Source organism: Salmo salar, chromosome 06 (assembly GCF_965601325.2).
Source record: "Salmo salar chromosome 06, fSalSal1, whole genome shotgun sequence".
Classification (NCBI taxonomy): domain Eukaryota; kingdom Metazoa; phylum Chordata; class Actinopteri; order Salmoniformes; family Salmonidae; genus Salmo; species Salmo salar.
This window is the reverse complement of record NC_138296.1, coordinates 55,422,824-55,439,280: the sequence shown is the minus strand read 5'-3', so window position 1 is coordinate 55,439,280 and position 16,457 is coordinate 55,422,824.

Genomic DNA, 16,457 nt, shown 5'->3' with positions numbered 1-16,457 from the left:
ATAAGAGGTTTTAAAAGCATTACCATAATGAAGGACCCCCTTTAACTTAGCAGTTTGCCAACAGTTTGGAACAATAGCATGAAGAAGCTACTTTCAATCAAATATTGTACTTTTTGGTATAGAGTAATTTCATTTGTTGAAATTTGGAGTCTTCATTGATAAAGTCTGCACAGGTACAGTACTTCATAGCATTTTCATTATCAATGATTTTTTAACCGTCCAAGTGTTAAGGGATTATGAAGGATTCAGTTAGCCTTATCAGTTATGTTTTGTTCAAAGTATGATTGTCACGTCCTGACCATAGTAAGATGTTATTTTCTATGGTAGAGTAGGTCAGGGCATGACAGGGGGTGTTTTGTGTTTTTCTAAGGTTTGTTTATCTATGTTTAGGTTCTAGTTTTTCTATTTCTATATTTTTTTGGGGGGGATGATCTCCAATTAGAGGTAGCTGGTCCTCATTTTACATTTACATTTTAGTCATTTAGCAGACGCTCTTATCCAGAGCGACTTACAGTACATTTCATACCTTTAAAAAAAAAAAGTTTTATTTTTATTATTATTTTCCCCCGTACTGGTCCCCCGTGGGAATCAAACCCACAACCCTGGCGTTGCAAACACCATGCTCTACCAACTGAGCCACACAGGTCCTTGTTGTCTCTAATTGGAGATCATACTTAAGTAGGGTTTTTTGCCACCTGTGTTTGTGGGTAGTTGTCTTCTGTTTAGTTTTCTGTACCTGACAGAACTGTGCGCTTTTGTTTTCGCTTTGTTATTTTTTCTTTAGTGTTCTGAGTTAAAATAAATATTCATCATGAGCACTCAACACGCTGCGCTTTGGTCCCCTCTCTACGACAGCCGTTACAATGATTGATAATTTGTAATAAGTGATTTGTATTTAGGCTTTTTGGACAACCCAGGAACCACCTTTATAAACATGTTTTCTGCTTCTCTAAATGTGTTCGACACATAAAATGGTTCCCTCACAATCATTCCCTCAACTCTGCATTATAGCAAAATGAAAAAATATATTTTCATCACCTCTTATCAAGACATGCGGTAATCTATCCCTTTGTTATAAAACCAGTCCTCTACATTCTCGGTGCTACCATGTAGCTGGCTGTCTAGACATCATGACACCCTACACTTGTTGCATGTGTCTCTGTCTACCCCTACCGTCACCCCCAGTTCATTGATCCCAGTTCAAGTTGCACTCTATTCCCTTTACTTTGCACTACTTTTGACCAGGGCACTATGAAGGAAATAGGATGGGTCCTGGTCAAAAGTAGTGCACAATAAAGGGAATAGGGTGCCATTTGGGACACAGTCCCAGTTCAGCTGAGATGCAGTTTGTTAAGGGACGGAATTAACGATCTGCAACCAAACAGTGTTTTGTAATGATGTATCAATTCACAGTATCAGATTGCTATCAATTTTTCGAAAATAAACCATGATAGCGCAACACAAGGGGTGGAACAGTGGCAATGTTACCCACAGGACAAACAGAATAATATTAGTCTAATAATAAAATGTACCTAGCGTAAACGTAAATCTATTATACATAATCTTGTTGATTGTGCGATTTTACATCTAGTACATAGATTCCCCTAAGTTGTCTGGCTTGACAACTTCACACCAACGTAATATTACATTAAAAGGTTTTATGTCCCACAACTTCCTGGCTTGTGTTTTACGACCAATGTGGGGTTAGTACTAGACTGGAATCCAAAATTATATGCTCCTTTTCATCATTGATCAATGCAGCGGTGGCACCACAGGTTCGAAAGTGGTGTGGCAAAATGTCTAAATGTATTTTCTGGGGCCAGGAGTTTTTCCTGATCAAATGACCTGGCCAAGTTAAACTCTGGGTCCTATTTGTAGGCTATGACAAAATAGCATTATTGTACAGTACACTGACATGCAACAATTTCAACATTTTTACTGAATTACAGTTCATATATGCAAATCAGTCAATTGCAATAAATTGATTAGGCAATTAATCTATGGATTTTACATGACTGGGAATAAAGATATACGTATTTTGGTCACAGACACCTTAAAAAAAAGTAGTGGCGTGGATCAGAAAACCAGTCAGTATCTGGTCAGTATCTGGTGTTACCACCACCTCATTCAGCACAACACATCTCCTTCGCATAGAGTTGATCAGGCTGTTGATTGTGGCCTGTGTGAAATGTTGTCTCACTCTTCAATGGGTGTGCGAAGTTTCTGGATATTGGCAGGAACTGGAACACGCTGTCGTACACGTCGGTCCAGAGCATCCCAAACATGCTCAATGGGTAGGTGACATGTCTGGTGAGCAGTGGCGATTTTAGCATGTAAATCTTGGTGAGCAAAGAAAACAAAAGAAAGTGGGATCCATGCCAGCAAAGCCACTACACAACACAACACTTAAACTGTTGGGGCTAGGGGGCAGTATTTGCACGGCCGGATAAAAAAACGTACCCGATTTAAACTGGTTACTACTCTTGCCCAGAAACGAGAATATGCATATAATAAGTAGATTTGGATAGAAAACACTCTAAAGTTTTTAAAACTGTTTGAATGGTGTCTGTGAGTATAACAGAACTCATATGGCAGGCCAAAACCTGAGAAGATTCCATACAGGAAGTGCCCTGTCTGACAATTTGTTCTCCTTCTGTGGCATGTCTATCGAAAATACGGCTTCTGTGCTGTAACGTGACATTTTCTAAGGCTTCCATTGGCTCTCAGAAGGCGCCAGAAAGTGTAATGGGGTGTCTGCAGTCTCTGGGCGAAGTACAGGAGCTCTGTTTGTGAGTGGTCAGGCTGGGAACAGTGACACTGGAGATGCGCGTTCATGAGAATTCTAAAAAAATTTCTTTCAGCCTTTGAATGAATACAACGTCGCCCGGTTGGAATATTATCGCTATTTTACGAGAAAAATCGCATAAAAATTTATTTTAAACAGCTTTTGACATGCTTCGAAGTACGGTAATGGAATATTTTGAAATTTTTTTGTCACGAAATGCGCTCGCGCGTCACCCTTCGGATACTGACCTGAACGCATGAACAAAACGGAGCTATTTGAATATAACTATGGATTATTTGGAACCAAAACAACATTTGTTGTTGAAGTAGAAGTCCTGGGAGTGCATTCTGATGAAGAACAGCAAAGGTAATCAAATTTTTCTTATAGTAAATCTGAGTTTGGTGAGGGCCAAACTTGGTGGGTGTCAAATTAGCTAGCCGTGATAGCCGGGCTTTGTACTCAGAATATTGCAAAATGTGCTTTCGCCGAAAAGCTATTTTAAAATCTGACACCGCGATTGCATAAAGGAGTTCTGTATCTATAATTTTAAAAATAATTGTTACGTATTTTGTGAACGTTATTCATGAGTAATTTAGTAAATTCACCGGAAGTTTTCGGTGGGTATGCTAGTTCTGAACATCACATGCTAATGTAAAAGCTGTTTTTTGTTATAAATATGAACTTGATTGAACAAAACATGCATCTATTGTATAACATAATGTCCTAGGAGTGTCATCTGATGAAGATCATTAAAGGTTAGTGCTGCATTTAGCTGTGGTTTTGGTTTTTGTGACATATATGCTTGCTTTGAAAATGGCTGTGTTATTATTGTTGGCAGGGTTGTTGGCAGGTGCTGACTTGTTTCACCCTCAACAACTACTGTGAATATTATTATTTGACCATACTGGTAATTTATGAACATTTGAACATCTAGGCCATGTTCTGTTATAATCTCCACCCGGCACAGCCAGAAGAGGACTGGCCACCCCTCATAGCCTGGTTCCTCTCTAGGTTTCTTCCTAGGTTTTGGCCTTTCTAGGGAGTTTTTCCTAGCCACTGTGAATCTACACCTGCATTACTTGCTGTTTGTGGTTTTAGGCTAGGTTTCTGTACAGCACTTTGAGATATCAGCTGATGTAAGAAGGGCTATATAAATACATTTGATTTGATTTATGTGCACCACTGAGTCAAAACAGTAAAGTTAGGTGAAATTAAGAGGTGAAAATAGACCAAAATATTAGGGTGAGGCACATGGGCTACTAACCGCTTACGACACAACATACACTTCATATTACTTTCTTAGCTACAGTATACATATCTCCCTGGAATATTACATCATTTATGCAGCAGTATATAAGACATTTTTGGACTCACCTTGTTGTGATGTGCTCACTTGAACAGGAAGGTGGCGCGGTGGTCCTTCGTGGCCAAATTTTGTCATCAAAGAAAGAGAAAGAGAACTCAGATTTACAATTCCAAGTTGGATGAGCGTTCAAAACTTATTTTCCCAGTCTGAGCTCGTTTAATCCCAACTTCCCAGTTGCAACGCTTGCAAGTTAGCCACTGTCACCGATTCCTTCCAAACCACTCATTGTTGAATTTGCAATTTCCAACTTGTTGTGTAATGCTTATGTCCAATGGCCGATCAGCACCGATACATTTTAGCTATAATTTCTCTTCATTCTTTCTCTTCAATGAACAAGGATTAAAAAGGATTTGCCAGTATATTGTCGACTTGATTCATGATGATGACTGCTAGCTAAGATTTTGAAAGTAAGATGTTGACATGATCAGTCCAATCAAAGATACTGTACATATAACGTGATTTGACGTAATTTTATCTATGGCCGATGACCTTGAGCCTTGGATGGGCACTACTAATGTAACTCTATGGCAGGACCCAAAGGGCTTGGATTTTCGATATCTACCCTTACTAAAGACTTATAATTGGCCATGACGTAGTTGGAGTGACAGAACACAGCCAATCATGACGCAACGCTCCGTATTTTCTGCTGGCTTGCCCCACCACAAAAGCACTGAGCTAGGCTGAAACACCTGCATTTTGGAGCTGCCTTACTCAAGAAAACAAAATAGAGACCATGTTTGTATGCGGCTTCATAAGCTCAATTATATATTTTTTTACATTGTTTGCAGACTGATATATGACTCGTATTATTGCCAAAATAACATGCAAAAGAGGCAACCCCTGCAAAAAAAGTATATAAATATATTTTTAAAAAATGCAAAGAATGTGGGGCTCAAAACAGGTGGGGGCTCTGCCAATGAAGAACTGGGACATTTTCAGCTTCCAGGAATTGTGTAGAGATCCGTGCGACGTGGGGCCGTGCATTATTATGCTGAAACATGAGGTGATGGCGGCAGATCAATGGCAAGACGAGGGACCTCAGGTCATTATTTACACATGCTCATGCCCATAAACTATATGACTATAATGATACACAAACACGCATGGACACACTTTCACACACATGTTGTCCTTGCAAATGGACACTCATGTACGATGTGTGTGGACACACAGAGACACACAAGCAAACCTGTGTGTGCATGTTAGACACACACACACAAACCTATGTGTGACTGTGTACACATACAAACTCACATGGATATGGCACATTCATCCTCCCCTCCCCCTACACACACAAATACACACACCCACTCTCCTATCTCACGCTTCATTCAGACCTGCCTCCTTATGAGTCCCCTGACAGATCCCTGCCGAGTCGGCTCAACACATACACACAGACATTCAATCACCGGTTAGAGGACTCTGGACCCTGGTATAAATCCATCCAGTAAAGTATCTCCCAGACTGTTTCCAATGTGAAGCCTGGCATGCATTCCAAATGGCACCCAATTCCCTTCATAATGCACTTATTTTAACCAGGGCACATAGGGCTCTGGTAAAAAGTAGCGCACTATATAGGGAGTAGGGTGCCATTCAAGATGCAGCCCCTGGTTCCGGCTAAGGAGTGTCTGGAGAACAACGTCTGTGATCTATGTCCCTGTAATTGTTAGGAGAACATTTTGAGGCTTGTGATGTCTTTAAAACGGAGACAGGCTAAAATGTAGTGTAAATCCGGCTTGTAATTTGATGTAAATCCTGACGTGTAAATATATTTTTTTCCATTCTGTGGATCGGTCTTTGCTGTTATTAAATGTTTTCTCTTGCCTGTGAATTCTGAACCGTAGTTGCTTTTTTCCCCTCCTCAGCCTGAATGTGGAGAATAGCGTTGTCTTGTCTTCACCCTTTCTGGTCTTCGTGCCTGTTCTCCAGAATGGCTGGTTAGCTCGTGCCCAGACACTCAGTGCTGCCAATCCACCAGCCCATGTGACCAAGGGGCCGTGTCTACCCCGCTTGGGCATCACTGTAGGGTGGCGACGGGCCTCTCTGCTTTGCCTCTTTATCAGTATTGGGAGTAGCGAACTACATGTAGTTCAACTAGTAATTTAACCACATTTTGAAGTAGCTTGCTGGTATCTGAACTAAATTCAAATCTAGGTAGTGTTTTCAGCAGGTAATAACTGTTTTGCCATGTAGCAGTGTATCGAATGACTGGAACTACACACTAATCAAATCTAATCAAATAAAGCTTTATTTATACAGCACATTTCAGACATGGAATGCAAAGCAATGTGATTTACAAGAAAAATCGAATGAAAAACAATGAAAATAAAAACAGAAATATGTATTACACTAGAAAAATTACGTAAAAGCAAAAGAATGACACAACCTGAACAACTAAAAGGCACCCTGAGGAAAAGCAAAGAAAAAAATATGTGTTTTAAGATCTCTTTTATATATGTCCACAGTTTTGGCCCCCTCAGGTTCTCTGGCAGGCTATTTCAGAGGCTGGGGACATAATAACTAGAGGCTTCCTCTCCATGCCTCTTGGTCCTAGGCTTTGGACCAAGAGGCACCTGACGGACCAACTGAGTACATAATTTAAAAGCATGTCTGACAATCTGACAATCGTGGATTGATTTAAAAACCAATAGAATAATCTTAAAATGAATTCTAAAACTCACAGGCAGCCAGTGCAAAGACCTTAAAACTGGTGTAATGTGTGCACTCTGTCTGGTCTTGGTCAGTACCCGTGCTGCAGCATTCTGTATGTTTTGCAGTTGACCAATGGCTTTCTTGGGTAGACCAGACAGGAGAGCATTACAGTAGTCAAGCCTGCTTGTAATAAAAGCATGGATGAGTCTCTCTGTATCAGCCTGAGAGAGAAACGGACGTACCTTGGCAATGTTCCTCAGGTGGTAAAAAGCTATTTTGGTCACATTACAAATGTGTGATTCTAAATTTAGTTCAGAATCTAAATTTACACCTAGGTTTTTGCCTGGTGTTCTATATTTATTGCCCATGAATTAAAATGTGAGGCTTGATTCTCTCTCCAACAATAATTACCTCGTCTTGTCTAGATTTAGCTGGAGGAAGTTGTGAGACATTCAAATGTTTAAATCCCTAATACAGTCTAATAATTAATCCATAATTAATCCTAAAATCCTCTGGTGACACAGAAATGTAAAATTGTGTATCAATTCTGTGCTTTCTGATAATGCTGCCAAGGGGTAACATATATAAACTGAACAGTACCAGACCCAAAATCTAACCTTGCGGAAGACCGCATGTGATAAGTGTTTTCTCTGAGTTATGTTCACCAACATTTTTATAAGTTGGTGAAGGCAAACTACATTTTCAGAGTAGCTTCCCCAACACTGCTCTTTAAGTGTATAGTATGTGGGTGCAGGACTAGAGCGCAGGAACAGCATATGTCTCTAGGTATAGATCTAGGATCAGGTTCCCGTCCCCCAATCCTAATTAACCATTGAGTGTAGACAGATGAGCACAATATTTTGCTGCCATGATTTACTGTATATGACAGTCACGGCACTGGGGCAATGGTTCAATATGTACAGAAGCAGAAGACTCAGAAGACCCATTAGAAAACCGTTCATATGTATAGACCAGAGGAGAGTTAGCCGTGCATCGGTCTGTGTCTTTGTGAGCGGAGTCGTCTGCATTTAGCCCGGTATAGTAGAATTGGACACACAGACACACACACACGTATGCACACAAGCACTTACACATACATTCACACCCACTCTCTCTCTCTCTCTCTCTCTCTCTCTCTCTCTCTCTCTCTCTCTCTCTCTCTCTCTCTCTCTCTCTCTCTCTCACACACACACACGCACACACTGTTTTCTCTCTGCCATCCTTCTTCTACTGCAGGCTGCCCTGTGGGTGACCTCTGGGCTGAAGGCTGGGTGTTAATGGTCGCCCCCCTGGCAGGGTCAGAAAGAGTTTACTTTAACGACATGGGAGAGGGGATCCCAGAGGGGAACATGACCCCCCCCATCACTCATAAGGAGGAGGAGGCGGGGGGTATGGACAGTGCTTAATTTGTAAATCAGGAGGTGACGGAACAAAAAGTGAGCGAGAGAGGGGGGTGATCTGGGGAGCTCTGAGGTACCGGAACGCATAAGAAAAAAATCACCTTTATAATAAAGCATTGCATGCAAATCATCACATTTCCATAATGGCATAGAGCAGTAGAGTAGAGGAACATACAGAAGTTGCACACATGGGGAAAAAAATTGGGTCCAGGAGAATTAACGAAGACGCAACTAGAATGAACTTTGAGTGTGTTTATTCGAATTTTTACATTATAAAATGTGACAATTATTTTTCATGCCACGAGAGGTACCGGATCTGGCCAAATAGGTTCTGGAACGAAACAGTCCAAAGCGGAGGTGTGCCGGATCCTTTTTCCGGGAGGATCCGGCTCAAATTAAACACTGGTATCGAGGTGGCAAGGGCAAATGACATGGATACCCCCGCTGCTGTACTGTTCTCCTAGTTAGTATGAAAAATGCATGAGTATTGAACATTGTCTGAACATGATGGGCTAATATGTAGGTGTCTAAATAAACTAAAACATTTCAGCAGATTTAACAATAAATGCTCAAACAAGGTTGACAAGATTAAGCAAATTTTCAGCAATACATTTCAACACATTTACATTTCTATGTTTGTGTGTGCATGCGTGCGTGGTGTGTGCTTGCATGCCTGCCTGTCGTGTGTGTTTGTCACCATTCTTATGAACACGTGCCTCACACACACACACACACTCCTTCTGACACACAGGAGAGAATCTGAATCGCAGACCCCAATTCCGCTCAATTTCTCCAGGAATCTTGGTAATCCCACTGAAGGGCTGCCTCCCTCCCACAGTGACCTCCCATAATGGCCCTAACGCCCGAGTGCCTGGGGCCCCCCAGTTACGGCTTCACATCCTCGGATCAGCCGGCGTTCTCAATCTCCCAACCTGTCTGTATGCAAACAGAGACCCCCTCCTCAGCCACTGATCTGACAGCCCTTTACTGAGCCCTGTGTAGACATATTTAATGCCTCAATAATGCCTCAATAACCACTGAGTGATGAACGAAGCCCTGCTGGGAACTTTTGTTATTTAAGAATGTGTGTGTATCAGTAGTGTATGTGCGTGTCCATGTGTTAGAGTCAGTGGTCCCAGATATAATATGTCTTTGTTTAATTGCCTGTTCTGATAGGGAGCATTTTTTGAGGGGAAAGAAAGAAGAGACCACAACATTAAGGGGATACCATTTCTCTTCGGGTCACAGATGTCCTCCAGGCACTTCCTCCTGTTACCTAAGATTCACTGCTTTCCATTGGATACTCAGCAGCTGGAAGAAAAAGGCAGAGAAGCAGCTGAGACCATAATAACAGCAGGATAACTGTGCCATGGCATCAGCATCAGGGCTTAATACACACAGAAACACAGGATGCAAGTTTGTGGAGGTGATAGAAAGAGCCAAGAGTTTGGTCCTCTGGTCTGTCTTCTTTCTTTCTTTGTGTGTGTGTGTGTGTGTGTGTGTGTGTGTGTGTGTGTGTGTGTGTGTGTGTGTGTGTGTGTGTGTGTGTGTGTGTGTGTGTGTGTGTGTGTGTGTGTGTGTGTGTGGGTGTGTGCGTGTGCGTGCGTGTGTGTGCGTGTGCATGTGAGTGTGAGCGACCAACTGGATTCAAACATGGGTCTCCAGCATCACAAGACTGTGTTGACCCTCTGAGCTAAAGTTTACATACCCTGAGAAAAATGTGAGTATGATTTTCGGGGTGTTCATAGCATACATTTCAGAGCACCTATACCCAGCCGAATCAAAAAAGCATATTGAAGGGTATAACCACACTTTGAAAGGCATTTACACTAACAGGCCCATATCCTTAGGCATTGTGTGTGGCCCCTTTTCTCTCCAGCTTCTGTAATGATGGAGATAAAACCCAGGAGTGCATTTCTTCTCCCCAGACACCCCCTCCTCAACCAGGAGAGAGTGTGTGTGTGTGTGTGTGTGTGTGTGTGTGTGTGTGTGTGTGTGTGTGTGTGTGTGTGTGTGTGTGTGTGTGTGTGTGTGTGTGTGTGTGTGTGTGTGTGTGTGTGTGTGTGTGTGTGTGTGTGTGTGTGTGTGTGTGTGTGAGAGAGAGAGAGAGAGAGAGAGGGAGAGAGAAGTGCCATCCAGCCTGGCAGAGGGATCAATTTGCCCACTGTGCGCAGAAACTGCTAAATGTTAATCACAACTTTAATTTGGACTACATTAGCATTTTGATGAACTTGCAGTGGTTGGCTGGCGCACTCGAAGCACCTTCAAACGCGACGAGCGCAAAGGAAATTACTGTGATTAATTAGAACGCACACACACCAGATGGGCACCGTGAAGGGCCTGAGAGAGAAGTGTGTGTGTGTGGTGTGTGTGTGTGTGTGTGTGTGTGTGTGTGTGTGTGTGTGTGTGTGTGTGTGTGTGTGTGTGTGTGTGTGTGTGTGTGTGTGTGTGTGTGTGTGTGTGTGTGTGTGAGAGAGAAAGAGAAAGAGAGAAAGAGAGAAAGAGAGAGAGCCAAGTGAGGGAGAGAGAGAGAGGGGGAGTTAATATGTGGTAAAGAAAGAGAAAGAGGGAGAGATCTGGAAAGCAAGAGAAGATTGTTGCTCACAAGAATTGTGTGTGATCTCCAACTGTCACTCTCTATGTCAGATGGTTGGTCTAGAAACACACACACACACACATGTGCGTGGTCACCATAAGGGTCTATAGTGATACCTACACACAGACTGAACTGAATGAGAACGCAGGAGAGCTAATACAGTCTTTAGCCCAGAAACAAACAGCCAATCCAATCATGTGTCAGCGTTGGCTTACTGAAAACACAATAGGCAAATCCTGATCAAACATACGCCATGTTTACACACCGTTTGAATTATATAGGACAGAACGTCTCTGAAATCATACACTCTCCCACCTTACAGCCTCTTTTCCCTCTCTCCGTTTTCTATCCCTCTGTTCTTATTTCCTTTACTATGAGTAAAGGATCACACACATTCCCTTCTCCAGCCCTTGTCTACTTCCCTCTTCTTCTTTCTCCATCTCAGATGAGGTGCAGCCAATCAAGTTATCAGGACCCTGCCTGATAGTCCATTGCCCTCAAAGTGTTATTGATGAGATGGGGTTATCAGCGTGAAGTGTAAAGGGAAGGGAAAGCCGAGAGGACTGAGCGGAATGAGGAAATGAAGGAGAAAAAAATAAATGACAGAGGTAAATTTCCCTCAATGAACCTTGGCAGTCACATTTCGACTTAACTAAAATTTAATTTTGCTGCTAAACCCTACATTTCAGAGAATGGAGGAAGATGGTTTGGGGGTTGAATACCCTTTGCCTGGGACCTGAAGATTTGTGCTAGTTCCCCAAACTAACGCCTAGGCTTTAGCTCAAATGGCTAACACAGACATATGACATGCAGGTGTCACGACTTCCGCCGAAGTCGGTCCCTCTCCTTGTTCGGGCGGCGTTCGGCGGTCGACGTCACCGGCCTTCTAGCCACCGCCGATCCACTTTTCATTTTCCATTTGTTTTGTCTTTGTTTTACTCACCTGATTTCAATCCCATAATTACTTGTTCATTATTTAACCCTCTGTTCCCCCATGTTTTTTTGTGAGTGAGCTACCAGCTACACCTAGGACCCATTACAGCAGGAGAGGTTTGAATCCCGGGAAGTCACATTGGCTCAGGGCACATAATGTTTACAGACGCATATCCTGGTGATATTCCATTATGATAATGTAATTGTTATTATTAGCATTAAATGTTCATTGGATGATCATGCTCAGTGTTTCATTTCTAGCCAACAGTTGATTGGATCAGCCACTCCTGCTGCGTGAAAACTGTTGTGTTATTTTAGCACCCAACAGTAGAGATTTTATGTGCTTTAGTGAAAACTCATGCAAGCAAACACTATTAGCATTCATTCTTTAAATAACCTTTACCGGTTCCGTTCGCTTGCTTTTTTCTTTTCGTACTGGGGAGAATTTCAGGCGTCCCACGGTGAAGCCTGATTTGTAAAAAATAAAATAAATAAAAAATACAAATAGAATGAAGGTCGGGCGGTGGAATGGTCCAGGACCGGGAGGCATGGATTCCCTGCAGTGACAGCCTGCGGCAGAGCAGGATGTTCAGGCAGGACGAAATCCATCGACCACGCATTGGCTGAGCTCATGGGCACATAGCTCATACCCACAGACCACTTCCTGTTTCTATTGGCCTGACAGGCTGTCAATCAATCAATGTACAAGAGGAAGATGACCTTTCAAAGGGAAGTTGTCTTAAGATACTGTATAGTGTCTTTACAATAGCTATCAGTCAATCAACTCTGCTTAACGGTATTTGGGTTTTCTACTGTACAGTACATTTAAATTTGTCTTTGTGTCTTGGGGATATTAATCCAGACTTTGATATATGTGATTCAGATTTTTTTTTAATAAAGAAGCATTATGCTACTATCTTTTCAAGCACTGTAAACCGATGACCAAAACTCCCATTTGTGTGGTGATTGTAATATTCGGACGTGTGCATAGGCCTGTACATTTAAATCTCAAAAGAAACCGAAGAGCAAAAAACTGTCTACAGTCGTGTTGTGTGTTCTTACTCAGTGGAGATGCCTATAACAAGCAAACCACTCCACCAAGACGAACTCTGACTCTGCGGGTGTCTCCGTCATCTCTGTCGACAGGTGAAAAATCGTCACAGGAAATGAGTGGATTGGTCACAGAGTGGGATGGGCTCCTCTGGAATAGTTATACCGCTTTGAACAAGGCTGCAGTCAGGCTTCAAAAGGCATCATATAGATGGTGTGGTCAACCACGTCACTAGTTGATATATGTGCTGTTACATATTACAGACTCAGGGAGATCATATTAATGGAGGTGACTGGATCTGCACCCACAGGCTGTCTGATGTTTTGTGGGGTTTGTTTGTTTATTTGTTTGTTTGAATAGTCCTTGTAAGTAGATCATTAAGTTGTAATATAGGAAGTAAAGAACGCTTTCTATTTGCCTAATGATCTCTCCTGCCATTTAAATAATCTCATCTATTTTTACGTGTGGTGCTAAATCCCCATGCAAGGTCTCTCGCTCTCCCTCCCTCTCTCTCTTTCTCACACACACACACACACACACACACACACACACACACACACACACACACACGCGCGCGCGCGCACACACTCTATGATTGCTACAGCGGGTTGGCGAGCTGCTCTCGGGCATCTCCAGAATCCCCAATTATCGCAGGATGCAGCATCAATTTAAGTGCTAATTGTCTGCGTAATGAGAGCGGCTGGCTCGCACCCGGGCGGTGCGTCCATGCCCCCCTCACTGCGCCGGCTGTTCCATCCTGCCCAACGGAGCGCCGGTCCGCTAATTAAATAAGTGCATGCGCCGCGGCATTCTCATCTGATTCACACGATGGAGATTAATCGTCTGATGAATATGTTTGACTGATACCACTATTTTGTAATTTCAATGGCTGACCCGCAGCTACGCGGATATTCTCTGTTTCCTGCTCTGTCTCTGTCAGTTGCCCTTTCTTGTGTTGTTCACCGTCTGTCTTGTTGAAACATGGTGTTCTTTGAAACACTTTAGGCCTACTATTGAAAGAGGGAGTGATAGGGAGTCGATGTCCTTATTACATGAATTCACATGTTCAAAAAAGAAAGCGGCAAGAAATGTGCAACGTGAGAGGCTATGAACACAATTGTAGAACACTGAAGAAGCTTCGATAGGAAAATAGCTCTTACTTGAGCCAGGCATTTCTCCAAATAAAATTCACTCATTTGTGTTTAATGATATTCCATATTTATTGTAAAACGGTTATTCCATATTCACTGTTGGTCAAATAACGCAGACATACTATGTCTACAGGATAGCCCTAACCCTTCATATTTATATTTGTTCAATGTTGGCCTATTGTGCGCAATGGCTTCTGATCTAGGCTATAGTCGATTTTGTGATGTAGGCCTATTGGAACAGGAATACATGATACAAATCGACTTGCTGTAATTGAGTGCCAATGAGAATATTTTTTCAATTCCGCTTATGCATATAAATACTTATCTTAGGGTACATGCAACCTATTCCTTAAAAAAAAGATATTGTCACATGTGCCCAGAGAATTTGGGTTATAGGCAGCCTACAATTATCTTTGACGATTTCAACGTGTCAACACATTTGACTAAAATCTAGTCTCAAAATGCGTAGATGTATCATATATGGGTTGTTGCATATACTGCATCATACCACGTGGGCCTAAAATAAATTGTTACAAAAGTATTTTTATCATTCAAAACATAGCTGCTTTTTCAATTTGTTTTGAACAGCACAACATGTCAGTAAGGACGTGGATGAATGACTAATTCTGCAGCGAGACTGTGAGAGCTTGTTGTGTCAGTGCAGTGTCTACAGTTCACGGCTGCTGTAACACTGCAGCGTTAAACAACAATAATTAGATTGCCTTTTAGAGAGCAATGTAACCTGAAAGCTGAATTAATCAGCATCCGATCCGTGGTCGCGTAAGAGCATTTAATGTGGAAATACATATTTCATTTGGTAAAATTAATTAATAATTGGCAAAACAATAGGCCAAGACTTGCTCCATAACATATATAGTGTTTCTTTTATGGATATATCCATTCTTTCAAATGGACGTGGAGGAGGCCTATGTTAAATTGTTTTATTGTCTGAAACCGTTTAATCGGCAGCACATTTCCTCATTTATCGGAGGTTAACTGCGTAATTTTGCTATTTCGTGCGCAACGTGCAGCTGGGATTATTTTCTCTCCCTCTCGCGCGCCGCAGGTGGATTTCGCATTTAAAAGTGGACAGCCATAACCAAAGCCAAGCGCGATGTCTATCCGGGATGAGGATAATAAGATAGTGAGAAATAGGCGGACAGAATTAATTTAATTTGGGCATCAAATGTGTGTGTGTGTGTGTGTGTGTGTGTGTGTGTGTGTGTGTGTGTGTGTGTGTGTGTGTGTGTGTGTGTGTGTGTGTGTGTGTGTGTGTGTGTGTGTGTGTGTGTGTGATGAGAGAGAGAGTGAGAGAAAGAGAGTGAGAGAGAAAGAGAGAGCGTGAGAGAGAAACAGAGAGCACGATTATAGGACGTTTTGAGCAAGTTGTTTGTTTCAATTTCTTCAAGTAATTTAGCTTCTAAGGTTTGTGAGATATGTTGTTTCAATGATGCTACTAAGAAAAAAATACGAATTCGACTTTACATGTTAGTAATTTAGCAGAGCGACTTTTACAGTTACATTTTAGTCATTTAGCAGATGCTGTTAGCCAGAGCGACCAGGGTCCAAGTCCATTGCTCAATGGCACACCTATTCGGCCCGGGGCTTCTGGCCCGGGGCTTCTGGCCCAACTCTCTCAACCACTAGGCTACCTGCCGCCCAGTTAGTGCGTTCCTCTTAAGGTAGCGACATCCACGTATCACAGTCATATTATTGCTTGTAATACTGCATATATGGACATATACTGACAGTGTTGTAGCAGCAGCCCGGGGGCTGTATTTCAAGACAGAAACACCGATTGCATAATACAATTATACAGCACGCTTTGCAATAAGTAAACATATTCAAGCTTTGAGATCCAAAGGAAAATAATCTACGCGTTGACAAATCAGTATTTTTTTGTTATTAGATTAAAAGTCTACACATCGCTGATATCCAGTCGTGGATTAACGAATGAATATGTTTTTTAAAGGAATGTGTAAATCAATAATAGACATACTGTAGACTACAGGCCTAGTAAAACTACAACACCATAAAAATGTAGCCTATAACATGTACATGTACATTTTAGTAATTTAGCAGACGCTCTTATCTAGAGCGACGTACAGTATGAGTGCATGCATGTTCGTACAAAACAAATATTTTGAAATAAACATTTTAAACGATTTGGCTAATTAAAAACATATTAATTAATGGCCATATGATTCAATTACAGTAAATTAATACTCTTGGATTTGTGTAAAAAGATAACAGCCAATAATGATTGGCACTATATCACTCCATGCACAGGCTACTAAGCCTATATATAATAAAAGGTGCAAGCAAAAATGTGAGGGGCAGACAAATCAATTCAGAAAATATATATTCTGTAATGTCTTGGCTATGGGCTTATTATTGATCAATTGTATTAAAGTCATTTGGTATGGCACAGCTGCCTAAAAAAAGGAAACTCAATATGTGACAAAAGGAGGGGGATTAACTGTTTTATTGGAGTAAACACAACATAGAAATAAATATATGATT